At 41.5% G+C, this 15,782-nt stretch overlaps 1 protein-coding gene and 1 pseudogene across 1 annotated transcript in view; both read left to right on the top strand.

The window, feature by feature from the left end:
* The window catches only part of LOC129486994 (RNA-binding protein 4B-like), a 35,463-nt pseudogene extending 23,023 nt beyond the window's left edge, over positions 1-12,440 (top strand).
* The window catches only part of STK3 (serine/threonine kinase 3), a 488,063-nt gene that overhangs the window by 25,494 nt on the left and 446,787 nt on the right, over positions 1-15,782 (top strand).

The raw sequence follows: 15,782 nt of genomic DNA, 5'->3' as shown, positions 1-15,782 counted from the left end.
CCCATTGCTCAGGACTCTCCCAAATCCCCATCAAAAAGGACTGACTAACCTAGAACCACTCCCATCTCCACTCTGTTTTTTGTTTTGTTTTGTTTTGTTTTTTAATTACTTTGCTCTGTTTATTTCCTACTTAGAACTATTCCCAAACTAAAAATATCTTACAATTACTTAGGAAGCTGCACGAGGGGGAGACATCTTAGTCTGATGATTTAATGCTATATTCCCAGAGCCTAGAACAGTGATCTCAGTATTTGTTGAATGCATGATGAATAACAATAATAATAATAACTTAGGTAATGTATTGCTGCCACTCATGGTCATGTGGTCCTCTCAATAACCAGTAGAGACAGGGAGGGCAATTATATTTATAGTGCAGGAAGAGAAACTAAGTCTCAGTTGTGAAGACTGTAGACACAGTGCTTGTTCCGTTTTCCTTCTTAAGCTTTTTGGCATCCTTCACTGCATGTCCAGCACTACGCTAGAAGCTGAAGTGGTTTTTTGTTTATTTGTTTGTTTGTTTGCTTGCTTGTTTTGAAGTGGAGTCTTGCTCTGTCACCCAGGCTAGAGTGCGGTGGTGTGATCTCAGCTCACTGCAACTTCCGCGTCCTGGGTTCAAGCAATTCTCCTGTTTCAGCCTTCCAAGTAGCTGGGATTACAGGTGCCTGCCACCATGCCTGGCTAATTTTTGTATTTTTAGTAGAGACGGGGTTTCACCATGTTGGCCAGGCTGGTCTCGAACTCCTGACCTCAAGTGATACACTCTCCTCGGTTTCCCAAATTTCTGGGATTACAGGCGTGAGCCACCGCGACTAGCCAATTTTTGTATTTTTTTAAACAGGGGGTTTTAACACTCCCTTTCTTTTGAGGACACTTGCTCTCCTTAGCTTTTGCAGGGTTATGCCACAGCAGGAAAAAAAATGCATTTGAGACAGTGAATAAAGGCTTCTTGTAGCATCTCTAGCAAAAGTTGGTGAATCTGCTACTGCTTTGTAGGTCTTTGAAACAGGAGGAATTTTCTTCTGCCTTTCATAGTTTCTGGAAAAGCTATCCTAAAATAGATAGGTAAAATGATATTGGTCACTAGTAAAGAAAATATGAGCTAACCATGTTGGCATAAAAAGGAAGGGAGAAACTTCTTTTGGATAAGAACTTGATGTGTGTGGAGGGGCGGAGGATGGATATTTTCTCTGAGTGGTGGGTGCCCTGTGTGACAGAGTGATGAACACGTCTTATCTGGGGAAAATTTTTGTAAGACTCCATTTTAAAAATCACATGCACACACACACACACACACACACACATCAATCAATCAGCATTATTATTTGCATTTCAAAAAGATTTCTTAAATGATAAAACAATTATTTTAATATCCAAATAAAAACTTTTGAGTATATTAAGTACTATACCAGGCACTTTTACAGTTTCCTATTCAATCTTCAAAACAATTATATTAGGGTTCTTTAGAGGACAGAACTATATATATATAGGAAAGTTTATTAAGTATTAACTCACGTGATCACAAGGTCCCACAATAGGCCGTCTGCAGGCTGAGGAGCAAGGAGAGCCAGTCCAAGTCCCAAAACTGAAGAACTTGGAGTCCAATGTTCGAGGGCAGGAAGCATCCAGCATGGGAGAAAGATAGAGTCCGGGAGGTTAAGCCAGTCTCTCTTTTATATTCTAGCCGTGCTGGCAGCTGATTAGATTGTGTCCACCCAGATTAAGGGTGGGTCTGCCTTTCCCAGCCCACTGACTCAAATGTTTATCTCCTTTGGCAACACTCTCACAGACACGCCCAGGATCAATACTTTGTATCGTTCAATCCAATCAAGTTATCACTTAGTATTAATCATCACTACCACCCTTTCCTTTGAGATGGGTGTCTAATCTACAGTTTTAGAGAAGAAACCAAAGCTCAGAGACAGTGCTTAAGGATCTTGCCCAAAGCTGCACAGTAAGTAGCAGAAATGAATTTGGACCTAAATCCAGTGTTCTTTTTACATTTACATTTTTAAAATGTAGTCCTGGATACTTGTCCTACAACACATAAAATTTGATTCTGTTTAGTGAAAGATGTATTTGTCTTCAATTTTTCAGGAATTTTTCCTTCAATCAACCACTGTTTTTTGTCCTTGTGTCATATCCATCTTTCAGGCACATATTCAGCGTATCAGCACGTTTAGCTCTTACATGCCCCCAAGCATGTGGGGCTGGCTCCACCATCCTGTTTTGAGGACCCATGTTTAGAAATCCTTTCTGCTTAAAGAGAGACGAAGACAGTTGAGGGGACGGAAAACAATCCGGTACAATTAACATGTCAATAGCGGCAACATGAAACCCAGTGTTGAGCAATTTGGGCCTGTGTGAACAAACAACTGAAATAATATCAAGCCCCTTATTTTAAGAGCGAAGTGTGTGTGTGTAGGCATGTGCTTGCACACAAGTGTAGCTTACAGGTTTTTTTATTTTTTGTTTTTTTAAGACAGGGTCTTGCTCTGTTGCCCAAGCTGGAAGGCAATGGCACAATCACAACTCACAGCAGCCTCAACCTCCTAGGCTCAAGTGAGCGATCCTCCCACCTTAGCCTCTAATTTTTGTATTTTTTGTAGAGACGAGGTATTGCCATGTTGCCTAGGCTGGTTTCAAACTCCTCAAGGGATCTGCCTGCCTCACCTCCCACAGTGTTGTGGTTACAGGTGTAAGCCACCACGCCTGGCTGTTTTTTTTTTAATATATTTTTTATCTTTATAGATTTAGGCAGTACAAGTGCAGATTTGTTACATAGACGTATTGCATAGTGATAAAGTCGGGTGTTTTTTTTTTGAATTGGCTTTAACTGAATAATCAATCACTGCAATAAATTTCACCTTAATTTATTGGATTACCATAAGAATGTTTGGATAGAAACAAACTAAAGTATCATAGAATCTTAAGGCAGTTCCCACCTGATAAATCCAGCCTCTGTGTTTTTGAGATGAGAAAATAGAGGCCAAAAGAGGCTTAAGGGTCTCAAGGTCTCTCAGTAAAGAGAGATCCCAGGTATCTCAGCCTGTGGCTGCCAGAGGCAATTGCCTTGGAGAACTCTGTTCTCACTCCTGGACTTCTGGTTGCTCCTAAGCAGAAATATTCATTTGTGCCTGGTGTAGAAGATTATTTTCCTCAGGTTCAGTCACACTGCAGTGTGGAAAGGGATTTAGTTTAATACCTGAGTGGGCAAATGTGCTGCAACAAGTTTGTATACTGAAATACCTATGTGAAAATCTTCTTACCTGGCATGTCCTTGGCGGCATTCAGGCGCATGTGGACATCTCGTCCCAAGGAGTCTGGATGAAGGCCAGGAGTCTTGCATAGCAAGTGTGTGTGTTGAACCAACATTTCTGGTTATGACTCTCCAGGGACTCTTCTTTGAAGATTATGCAACTCCAGCTAAGAGGATGGGCTTTCCTTACCAGATTTGCACACTGAGTTAACTTTTAAAAAACAAACAACAGCTCCTCTACCCTCTTTTAGAGAAGTTTTTATTTCTCTGTTTCTGGCTAAGTAGTGTTTAGAGAAGGGAGAGAGAATTCTGTTAGACATGACAATGTTTTTCTAATTTTTGTTTTAATTTGCAAGTCATTTTTAATTTGTGGAATTTGAAAGAAGCATAAATCAAGTGAAAATATTATTGCACATTTTAAAAAAAAGAGAGCTCTTATTTGTTTTTCAAAATACAACAGGTTCCGCTGCTTAATGATTTTTTTTTTTTTGCCATTTATGTGAACCCCTAATTTTTAAAATCAATTTAGTTTCAAAAATAGCCAAAACGGGCTGTGTGTGGTGGCTCACGCCTGTAATCCCAGCTATTCGGGAGGCTGAGGCACAAGAATTGCTTGAACCCAGGAGGTGGAGGCTGCATGAGGCGAGATCATGCCACTGCACTCCAGCCTAGGGGACAGAGTGAGACTCTGTCCCAAACAAACAAACAAACCACAACAAGTGAGACTTTGTCACAAAAAAAAACCAAAAAAAAACCCCACAACCAGTCAAAACTATTTCTTAGGATCATATGGCCCTAGTTACCCGGCTGAAGTTTTTACCATTTATTATTGTTTCAGGTGGGTTAGGATTATTCATTTCCCTTGGTCTTATAGTTCTGTATGGAAGACTTCTTTTCTTAAAGTAACATCCCTGGTCTCTCTTTACTCCCGCTACCTCTGATGTTTGGGCATAAGGACTGGGCATGCGTGACTCAGCCTCTTGGACTCCACTTCCCTGTTAGCTTGGCTGCCTGCAGAGAGTATGTTTTTAAGTCTGTTCTCTGCATAGTGTTGTTAATGGGGAATGTTCCATCACTGTGAAGAGAGCCTGTGGCTTTCCAACTCTTCCTGTGACCAAGCAGACATGTTTAATTTGGGGCAAAATGTAAGCCACTGATTTAAAACCATGTTCTCCAATCCAGCTTTACCAGCGATCAAGATAAAGTTTTTTTCTTTCATTTGTTGTTGTTGTTGTTGTTGTTGTTGAGATGCAGTCTCACTCTGTCACTCAGGCTGGAGTGCAGTGGCACGATCTCGGCTCACTGCCACCTCCTCCTCCAGGGATCAAGCAATTCTCCTGCCTCAGCCTCTGAGTAGCTGGGATTACAGGTGTGTGCCACCACATCGGGCTAATTTTTGTATTTTTAGTAGAGACAAGGTTTTGCCATGTTGATCAGGCTCGTCTTGAACTCCTGACCTCATGTGATCCGCCTGCCTCTGCCTCCCAAAGTTCTGGAATTACAGGTATGAGCCACGGTGCCCGGCCCAAGATAAAGTTTTGATCTTCAACTGTCTGACTCTTGTGTCTATCTCTCAGTTGGTCTTAAACTCAGGTGAGGAAAAGGGGCTTAGTTCTGTAAAACCTCAACACATATAATGTTGTATAGACAAATTCTTAATGTTTTTCTATAACCTAATTATTTGCACTGGAAGTAATCTATTTTGGTCAATATTTCAAGGGTAGAAAGCACTACTATGGAAACTGTAACAAATTTGAATCATTTAGGAATAAGCTTTGTTTATTTTTTATTTTATTAGTTTTCATTTTTTTAAAAATTCCCATTGTGTACAGTTAGAAAAATAGAAAAAAAGTAGGATAAATTATTATAAGGCCCCCATTCAAAATATACTAAAACCACTGTTTTGGTGTATTTCCATTAAGAATATTTTCTGTGGTGTACATGGTGGCTCATGCCTGTAATCCCAGCACTTTGGGAGGCCAAGGCAGGTAGATCACTTGAGGCCAGGAGTTCGAGACCAGCCTGGCCAACATGGTGAAACCCCGTCTCTACTAAAAATACAGAAATTAGCCAGGCATGGTGGCGTGTGCCTGTGATACCAGCTACTTGGGAGGCTGAGGCACAAGAATCACTTGAATCTGGGGGCAGAGGTTGCAGTGAGCCAATATCATGCCACTGCACTACAGCCTGGGTAACAGAGCAAGACCCTCTCTCCAAAATAAATAAATAAATAAATAAATAAAAACAATATTTATATGAGTAACACATCCTTGTGGCTGCATTTGTAATTTTGTAAGGGAGGCTGCTGATATATTATTGATCATGGCAAAAACAGAATCTTGACTTAACAATTAGTTGTGGTCTACCTAATTTATCTATACATAAAGAGCTTTTTAAATTTAGAACTTGAGGAAGACAATAATTTGTTGAGAATGACCAATCTGCTCATTGTGAAAAGAGCTAGAGTTTGCTTACAAGATTACATGCAACAAACTACAAAAAATGAACAGTGACATCTGACTCCAGACCCTAGTTCTTCCTCATAAAGAACTAGTGGTAACCTTTTTCCAGCATGTGTTTCTTCCAGCAGTCTACAAAACTGCTTGTGGCCTGCTGCCTTGCTATGTATGGACCTCACCAGAAGCCATGTGATGTGTCAGCTCTGTTTCCCTTGCTAAGTGCAATGGCTGACCACTAAGCTCGCTGGAGTGGGCTATTCACCTATGCTCTCCTTGGGGTTGTAATCTCTCTGCCCAGTCAGTTTTCTCTTGAGCACTGTAACCGTGGGAGGGACGTGTTTAACACCTTTCAGTGGAAAGACTCATTTCCTCTGGAGTCTAAGTTGAAGAAGGATATTCTCACAGGCAGGTCGTAGACTGTGTTAAACACTTCCTGTGTGATGTCATTTAACACTGCAATCTCCTACAACCCAGCAGTAATGCACAGGGACTAATGTCATCCAGTAACGCACGCTACATGGGCTTTATTTTAAAACGCAGTTGTAAATTATGTAATGTACCACATATATCCAATAAAAGACAGGATTTTCGTAAAAATATTCCTCAGAAAAGAGTCACCATATGTTCAAGTCCTTACAAAGCTGATCATACTATAGAGGGTTTCTTCTCAATATTTTGTTTTGAATAACAACTTATTGTTTAGGGAAGACATGTTAGTTTGAAAAAAACTTCAGCCAATGTTAGTTCTTCACGTTTATTGAGGTCGTCTGCTGGAATATTTAAAAGTTACTAAAAAACTTAATATGGAGTCAATAATTAATCCTTAGGTTATTACTACACAACTTTAAGTGCTGGTTACATTTATAAAGCAAGTTTTAAAAAATTACTTTAAAAAGTATAAGTGGTTATATTAATACATACTTATGTGGCAAATGAGAAAAATTATATATCCTACAAGTCAATAAAAAAGACAAATGATCCACTTAAAAATGGGCAAAGGATCTGAATAGACATTTCTCCAAGAAAGCTATACAAGAGACCAATAAACACATGAAGAGATGCTTAACATTATAAGTCACAGAAGGACAAATCAAAACTACAATAAGATACTACTTCATACCCACTAGGTTGGCTGGAAACAAAAAGTCAGATAACCACGAATGTTGGTGAGGATGTGGAGAAATCAGAATTCTCATACACTTCTAGTGGGAATGTAAAATGGTGCAGCTGCTTTGAAAAAAAGTCTGGCAGTTCCTCAAATGATTAAACATAGTATTACCATATTCTACTCCAGGTATATGCCCAAGCAAAATGAAAACGTATGTCCACATAGAAATAGGTACATGAACGTTTATAGCAACTTTATTCATAATAGCCAAAAGCTGGAAACAACCCAAATGTTTATCAACCGATGAATGGATAAACAAGACGTTGTATATTTATACAGTGGAATATTATTTGGCTATAGAAAGAAATGAAGTACTGATATACGCTACAACATGGATAACCCTTGAATATATCATGCCAAGTGAAAGAAGCCAGTCACAAAGGACCACATAATATATGATTCAATTCGTATAAAAGTCCAGAACAGGGAACTCTATAGATCAGAAATTAGATCATAGGTTACTTGGGCCTGGGGGAGGGGATGGGTAGATAAGGAGGTGGTAGTTAAAGGTTATGGAGATTTCTTTTTGAAGTGATGAAAATGTTTTAAAGCTGGCTGTGGTGATGGTTACATATATCTGTGAATATACTAAAAAACATTGGATTGTACACTTTACATTTGTGAGTTGCGTGGTATGTGAATTCTATCTCAAAAATTCAACATCTGTTGATAAAATATGATTATCCACTGAAGAAAAGGTCAAATATCCTAATAGTTTATAACTGGTTGGTTGTAGCTTATAATAAAAATTCCAGGGCCAGGAGCCTATATAAAATAAAAAGTAGTATATCACAAATAAGATAAAACAAAACTAAGTTTTTCTTTTTGTTATTGTTTGAGACAGAGTCTCACTCTGTTGCCCAGGCTAGAGTGCAGTGGTGTGATCTCAGCTCACTGAAGCATCCATTTCCTGGGTTCAAGCAATTCTGCTGCCTCAGCCACCTGACCTGAATAGCTGGGATTACAGGCACGCACCACCATGCCTGGCTAATTTTTGTATTTTTAGTAGAGACAGGGTTTCACCATGTTGGCCAGGCTGGTCTTGAACTCCTGACCTCAAGTGATCTGCCCACTTCGGCCTCCCAAAGTGCTGGGATAACAGACATGAGCCACCTCTCCCAGCCTTGTTTTTTTTTTTTTTTTTTTTTTGAGACAAAGTCTCTCTCTTGTCCCCCAGGCTGGAGTGCAATGGCATTATCTCGGCTCACTGCAACTTCCACCTCTCGGGTTCAAGGGGTTCTCCTGCCTCAACCTCCTGAGTAGCTGGGATTACAGGTGCCTGCCACCACCCCTGGCTAATTTTTGTGTTTTTAGTAGAGACAGGGTTTCACCATGTTGGCCAGTCTGGTCTTGAACTGACCTCAGGTGATCCGCCCGCCTCAGCCTCCCAAAGTGCTGGGACTACAGGCGTGAACCACCACGCCCGGCCATTTTTGTTTTGAGACAAGGTCTTAGTCTGTTGCCCAGGATGGAGTGCAATGGTGTAATGATAGCTCACTGGAGCCTCAAACTCCTGGGCTCAATTGATCCTCCCACTTTGGCCTCCCGAAGTGTTGAGATTACAGGCATGAGCCATCACGCCCACCCAAAAAGAAAACTAAGTAATACCTAGACATTAGGTCACTCTTGATGGATGTTAGGAAACCAACTCATTATTCTGAAAACTAATAAAGAGAAGGAATCACACATTTATCTTGCCTTTCCTGAAGACTGCACCTTAGGATAATCAAAAGTTGATAAGAGAACATTTTTCCTTAGAGAAGTATTCTAGCTAATAAATGAAGAAGAAATGATAGAATCAGAGTATCACCATTTTGCACCTTTTCTGAAATAGTGAATCTAGGTAGTGATGATTAATGGCTATAATAACACCAAAAGAAAAACAACCAACCAATTAGCCTCTTGATGAAAGTGCTAAGAAATATTCTTGCCAATAAATAGAATGTGAATGTGATAAAGTCTCTAGAGCCACCTACTATTTCCCAGGAGATAAAGGGGAGTAGAGGAACATGTTACGAGACAGCACAGGAATGCAGTCAGCAAAATTCCAGATGTGGGAAACTCTAAAAGGCCAATCAACACATGAATTACATGCAAGGAAAAAAGAGCCAGAGGAAGGAGGACACCCACAGATTAAAAGATAAAAAACATATCAACTAAACGCAAGGTATGGATGGACCTAGTCTGGGTCCTGATTTAAACAAGTTTATGACACAAATGGGGAAATCTGAACACTTGCTACATGTTTAATGATGTGAAGACATTATTAATTTTTAGGTACTATAATGCTATTGCAGTTATATTTCTCAAAAAGAGCTTTCTCTTAGGGATACATATTGAAATATTTTTGGGTTGAAATGATAAGATGTCTGGGATTTGCTTAAAAACAATTCAGGAAGGATGGCACGGAGGATTACGAACAAAACATTGGCCATGAGTTGATAGTTGTTGAGGTTATTTTTTTGTTTGTTTGTTTGTTTTGAGATGGAGTCTCACCCTGTCACCCAGGCTGGAGTGCAGTGGCACAATCTCGGCTCACTGTAACTTCCGCCTCCCAGGTTCAAGGGATTCTCCTGCCTCAGCCTCCTGAGTAGCTGGGACTACAGGTGGTGCCACCATGCCTGGCTAATTTTTTTTGTATTTTTAGTAAAGACAGGGTTTCACCGTGTTAGCTAGAATGGTCTCGATCTCCTGAACTTGTGACCTGCCCGCCTTAGCCTCCCAAAGTGCTGGGATTACAGCCATAAGCCACTGCGCCTGACCTTTTTTGAGATTTCTATATACTTCAATTTGTGTTTGAAATTTTCTGTAATAAATTTTGTTTTTTGGTTGCTTTTGAGACAGGATCTTGCTCTGTCACCCAGGCTGGAGTGCAGTGGCACAATCATGGCTCACTGTAGCCTCCAAATCCTGGGCTCAAGCAATTATCTCACCTCAGCCTCTGGAGTAGCTGGGACTACAGATGCATACCACCATGCCTGGCTAATTTTTTTTTTTTGGTAGAGATGGGGTTATCCCTGTGTTGCTCAGGCTGGTCTTGAACTCCTGATCTCAACGGATCCTCCCTCCTTAGTCTCCCAAAATGCTGGGATTACAGGCGTGAGCCACCACACCCAGCCTGTAATAAATTTTTTGTTTTCAAGAAAAAAGTACTATGTGGCAAATAGTTTGGATAGAAGTGAAGATGAGGTGGTCAGGAAAATTGGTAGAGAACATCTCTTTAGAGATGATGGAAGACACTGACATGAAACATGCCTTTAGAAAGTTTGAATAAAATGTTTTCATGAAATGTGTGAGTGGGAAAAGGCAATTTTTAAAAATAACATTTTTTAATACTTATAATTTTGTATATGGGTTTTAAACTACATTACCAAGTTAAATATTGTAAGAAGATAGTTAAACATTTCATCTTTGCATCAGTGGCCAAAACGACTTGGCTGTCTGATGAGTGCAGCCCCAGGCTCCAAGTTCCTGACTGCCCTCCTCTGTTGCGGTGGCATTCCTGGAAGGCAGTGGATCTGGAAGCAATGGCGGTCGCGCCGCAGACCACAAGAACTACTACTGAACAAGTGTGTCCTATCTGACCACGGGGCAGGAGCACAACCACGCTGTGGTGCGCAGGGCTGAGGCCTTCCATGCTGTGAAGGCAGCCAACACTTCCAAGTTCTGCCCTCATAGATTTGTTGTAGACCAGCTCAACCATCACAATGTCACCAAGAAACGGCCCTAACTCTGAGCCATAACTCTAGATTTTATAGATCATGGTGCTGCCCTGTTTTTACCTATCCTTGGAACTGAAAAACTGTAGCTTCTATAGAAATGTGAGCCTTTGGACAGGGATCTTATTAAGACTATTAAATCAATTTTAGCCTAAAGCTGCCTCCTTACATATTTTAATTTTGGCCTAGGTTTCTCCGTGCATCATGAACTATAACAAGTGGAGGTGTAAACAGACTGTAACCCACACGTATGCCAATCTCTGAGTTTTGACCAATCATATGTAGCCAACTCTTCGAACGGTGTTCAAATAAGGCAAACGCTGAGCTGTAACCAATCTGGCTGTTTCTGTACCTCATTTCCATTTTCTGCACATCGCTTTCCTTTTTCTGTCCATAAATCTCCTTCCACCATGTGGCTGCGCTGGATTCTCTGAGCCTACTCTGGCTCCGGATTTGTGAATCATTCGTTGCTCAATTAAACTCTTTTAAATTTTTTTTTTTTTTTTTTTGAGACGGAGTCTCGCTCTGTCGCCCAGGCTGGAGTGCAGTGGAGCAATCTTGGCTCACTGCAAGCTATTCGGCTGAAGTTTTTATCAAGACAAACGATTTTGTAGGGTTCTCTCTGACGCAGGAACTACCTCCGCCGCGGCCACCCGGAGGTGCTTGTCCGGGTGGTGAAGCTGTTCATCGGAAACCTGCCCCAGGAGGCCACAGAGCAGGAGATCCGCTCTCTTTTCAAGCAGTAGGGAAGGTGCTGAAATGTGACATCATTAAGAACTACGGCTTTGTACACGTAGAACAGAAGACGGCGGCTGAGGATACCATAGACAACCTGCATCATTACAAGCTTCATGGGGTAAACATCAACGTGGAAGCCAGCAAGAATAAGAGCAAAGCGTCAACCAAGTTACACGTGGGTAACATCAGTCCCACTTGTACCAACCAAGAGCTTCGAGCCCAGTTTGAGAAGTATGGTCCAGTCATTGAATGTGACATCGTGAAAGATTATGTCTTCATACACTTCATACACGTGGAGTGGGCAGAGGATGCAGTGAGACCATCAGGGGCCTTGACAACACAGAGTTTCAAGGAAAGATAATGCATGTGCAGTTGTCCACAAGCCCGGCTTCGGACTGCCCCTGGAATGGGAGACCAGTGTGGCTGCTATCAGTGTAAGAAAGAAGGTCACTGGTCCAAAGAGTGCCCGGTAGATCGTACGGGTCGTGTGGCAGACTTTACTGAGCAGTATAATGAACAGTATGGAGCAGTTCACACGCCTTACACCATGGGCTATGGGGAATCCAGGTATTACAGCGATGCATATGCAGCACTCGACTACTATAAGCGATACTGGGTCTGTCTGCTCTTATGAGGCAGTAGCAGCAGCAGCAGCAGCTTCTGCATATAACTAGGCAGAGCAGACCATGTCCCATCTGCCTCAAGTCCAAAGTACAACTGTGACCAGCCACCTCAACTCTACTTCTGCTAATCCCTACGACAGACACCTATTGCCAAGTTCTCGCGCTGCTGCCACTTCAGCTGCTATGGCTGCTGCTCCAGCCTATTGTGGAACGGACAGGAGCCTACCGGGTCATGCTGCAGCCATGCTCCCCACAGTTGGAGAGGGCTACGGTCATGGGCCAGAGAGTGAGTTATCTCAGGCTTCAGCAGCTACACGGAATTCTCTATATGACATGGCCCGGTATGAACAGGAGCAGTATGTGGACCGAGCCTGGTACTCAGCCTTTTAAAAACTGGAGGTAGAATAATTGCGGACTGAACCCTTGGGCTGCGGGCATATATGAGAATTTGCTCCATGCAGTCCCCTTTGCCAGGATGTTTCCATTGCTTCACGTTTCAGTAAACAAAAGGAGTTTGTGACCAACTATGTTTTCTTTCTTAATTTAATTCTTCTAAGTTGACTTTTCTTTCCTCCTGATACTAGTCTCTGTAGCCTTTTTTACTCTGTTCCTTATATTCTCAGCCTCTGAACAGCCCTAGGTAAGGATTATGCTGTCATCCCCTTTTTCCTGTGAAGTGGAACCCCTCTTATCTTGCTTTCCCCAGGAGTTGAATACTTCTCCCTGCCTACCTGCAGCATCTCCTTTCTCTTTAAAATGACCATGTAGTGGCAAGCAGCCTTTTACTCTTCTCTGTTAGTTCTGGACTCTAACATTGAAGTTAATCTTCTGAAATTGCTAGGACCATTGGGGTTTTGTTGTTGTTTGTTTTTTTATAGCTGACGTGTGATCGTGGTACAGCATTAGCTGAAATTTAGCCTTGTTTTACTCCACTCCTCCCATTTTTAAATAATTTTTTGACAAATAAACATTTCTAACACTTAAGAAAAAAAGACATAAACATGAGCATAGTGGTCTGCATATAGAATATCTGGGACTCTAAACTCCCTAATATTTAAAACTATAATCCCTGTCCTATTGTGTTTCTTATTTCTTTAGGCTGATAGGAAGATATCAGGGTTTTCCTGTTTGACAGATGATAAAAAAACGTATTTTGAATGAAAGCTGCAGTAAATCTATAAACTATGATTTGGGGTCTTTGCTTAAGTATGAGATATTTGATGAGGACTTTATAATGCAACATTAGTTTTCATGCCTTCTGTCAAAAATAATTGCCTAAGGCCAGGCACAGTGGTTCGCATCTGTAATGCAGTGTTTGGAAGGCTGAGGCTAGAGGATCACTTGAACCCAGCAGTTGGGCTGCTATTGTGCCACTGCACTCCAGCCTGAGTGACAGAGCAAGGCCTCACTTAAAAAAAAAAAAAAAGAAGAAGGAGAAGGAGAAGATGAAGAAGAACTGCCTAAATTGAAGTGGAAATATAAGCTTTTTCAGTTAAACATACTAAAAAATAGCATTTTCTTCTGGGTTTTGGCTACTAAAAATAGCATTCTCTTCTGGGATTCATTAGAAAAAAATATCATCCCCATTGCTAAAAGTTTATTCAAGTTTTCTATCACTTGCCCATAAAAACCCAATTATTTTTAAAAATTTTCATCAGGACAACTTGGGACTGTATAATAGCCAAAGTTGCTCATATTCAGGCATATGTAATACAAGCAATTATGTGTTTTCATTCAGTGCATTCAATGTCATATCCTAGCCATTTCCCTGTGCTATAATGAAATTGTAGTAAACATAATTTTCATGGCCCCTTAGGGTATTAGAGTCACTGAAAGAAGACCCGCATGGCTAGAACACACTGAAAGATGGAGATGCAGAAGGAGATGGTGCTAAAGAGGGGTTGGAGGCCAGAGTCTTTTAGGTTATGTTAGGGAATTTGGATTTCATCTTAAGTGAAAGGCAGGATAATGGTGATTGAGAGGCTTGGGTTTTGGAGTCAGACTGACTGAGTTCAAATCTTAACTCTACACTGTTCTAGTTGTCAGTTTGGGCAAATTAATTTCTCCAGTCCTCAGTTTCCTTATCTGTGAAATAGGATGATAATCACAGGGTTGTGAAGACTAAGATAATGCACCTGTGTTATGCATGATAATCTCTGCAAAGTGCCTGACACATTGGCTATTATTAAGTGCAATGGGAAGCCATTGAAGTGTTTTTGTGTAGGATAGTGACATGACCCCATTTACTATGTTTTTAAATGATCTCTGGTTTCCATATGGAGGGCTCAGGGTGATTAGCTAGCTGGCTATCAGAAGAGAAGGCTTGGGCCAGGACGGTGACAGTGGGAAGACACAAAAAATATTGTGGAGGAGGAATTGAGAGAGATTTGTGATCAGCTGGATGGGGTGGTGAGGGAAGAGGATGAGTCAAAGATGACTTCTAGGTCTCAGGTATGCTTGAACTACTGAGCAGATGGGAATCGCTGAGATTTACTAAGAGAGTAGCACTGAATGAAGGGACAATTTGGGGGAATGTGTATTGGGGTGTTAAGATCAAGAGTTTTGGAAATGTTAAGTTACAAAAGATCTTAGAGACATTTAAGTGGAGATGTGTGTATCTATGGTATTGGACAAATAGCTCTAGAGCTCAGAAAAGTCTGAGCTGAAGATAAAAATTTAGGATTAGATATTTCAAATCATGGAAATGGATGAGGTCATCTAGGGAGATGGAAAGTTCATAAAGAGGACAAAACTTTGAGCCATCCCCTAAGGAGCTCTGACATTTAGATGTCAAGTAAAGGATAAAGACAAAGGAGGGAGAGATGGAACATCCAGAAAAGCAGAAGAAAGCGCGGGAGAGGATGACATCATGGCAGCCAAGAGAATAGAGTGTTTCCAGAACCAGGGAGTGCTCAACTGTGTGGAATGTTTCTGGAGCCTTCCTGGGGCAGCAAAAAGCATCTTGTGTGTTGCAGGCAATGGAGTAAGGAAGTAGAGGGCACATGTGAAGTCCGTCCTTCTGAGGAGGGTTAGGATTGACCCTTTGTCTTCTTTACTGCCCATTCTTTCCCAGCTTGCCTATTAATGATTTATTTGACTCACAGTAGTTTCACATTTCTGTGTAGGGATCAGCTCTACTTTGAAGGCTAAGGATTTCAGACAACCGAGAAGCTCCCACAGAACACAGAAAGCTGCCCTGACCTCCCCAGCTGCCTCTATCCCAGGCCACAGAGGCTTCGGTCATCCCAAGGGAGCCAGTGTGGAATGAGGCTGCCTGAGGGAGCAGGTGGGCACAGCCCACACATCCCAGCAGTGACTAGATCCGCCCTGTGAGCTACGGGAGAATGGAATTTCAGCCTGGGAACCCCTGCTGCTCCTGTGGTTGCAAGAGTTGCAAGAAAAGGGCTAAGGCAGGCGTGGTGTGCAGTCAGAGAGCCTAGCAGAGCCTTCCAGCTCCCAGGCTTTCTTCTCTCTCTTTTTCTCTCCCCTTTCACCTCTCCCTCTCTTAAACCAATGTAACTTCTAAGCATATTTCTCTAAAGCCATTGATTAACAGAAAATGTGAAGTAATGCTGTTTGGATGGGGGAAGGAGAAGCCTCTAGTTAAGAATAGCTATAGTTAATAAAAGCTTATTGTGAATAGTAAAAGCATAGGGGCTTTACAAGTGTTACCTCACTTAATCTTCACAATAATCCTCTGATGTAGGAATCATTATCCCTATTTTACAAATAAGTAAACAGAGGCTTAGAGAGTTAAGAACTTTCCTAAAGTCATGTGGCGATAAGTGGTGGAGCTGAGATTTCTCTCACACAGGGCCC

The sequence above is a fragment of the Symphalangus syndactylus genome, chromosome 7, assembly GCF_028878055.3.
Source record: "Symphalangus syndactylus isolate Jambi chromosome 7, NHGRI_mSymSyn1-v2.1_pri, whole genome shotgun sequence".
NCBI classification, from domain to species: Eukaryota; Metazoa; Chordata; class Mammalia; order Primates; family Hylobatidae; genus Symphalangus; species Symphalangus syndactylus.
Note: the sequence above shows the minus strand (reverse complement) of the source record. Positions and strands in the feature narration are given on the sequence as shown.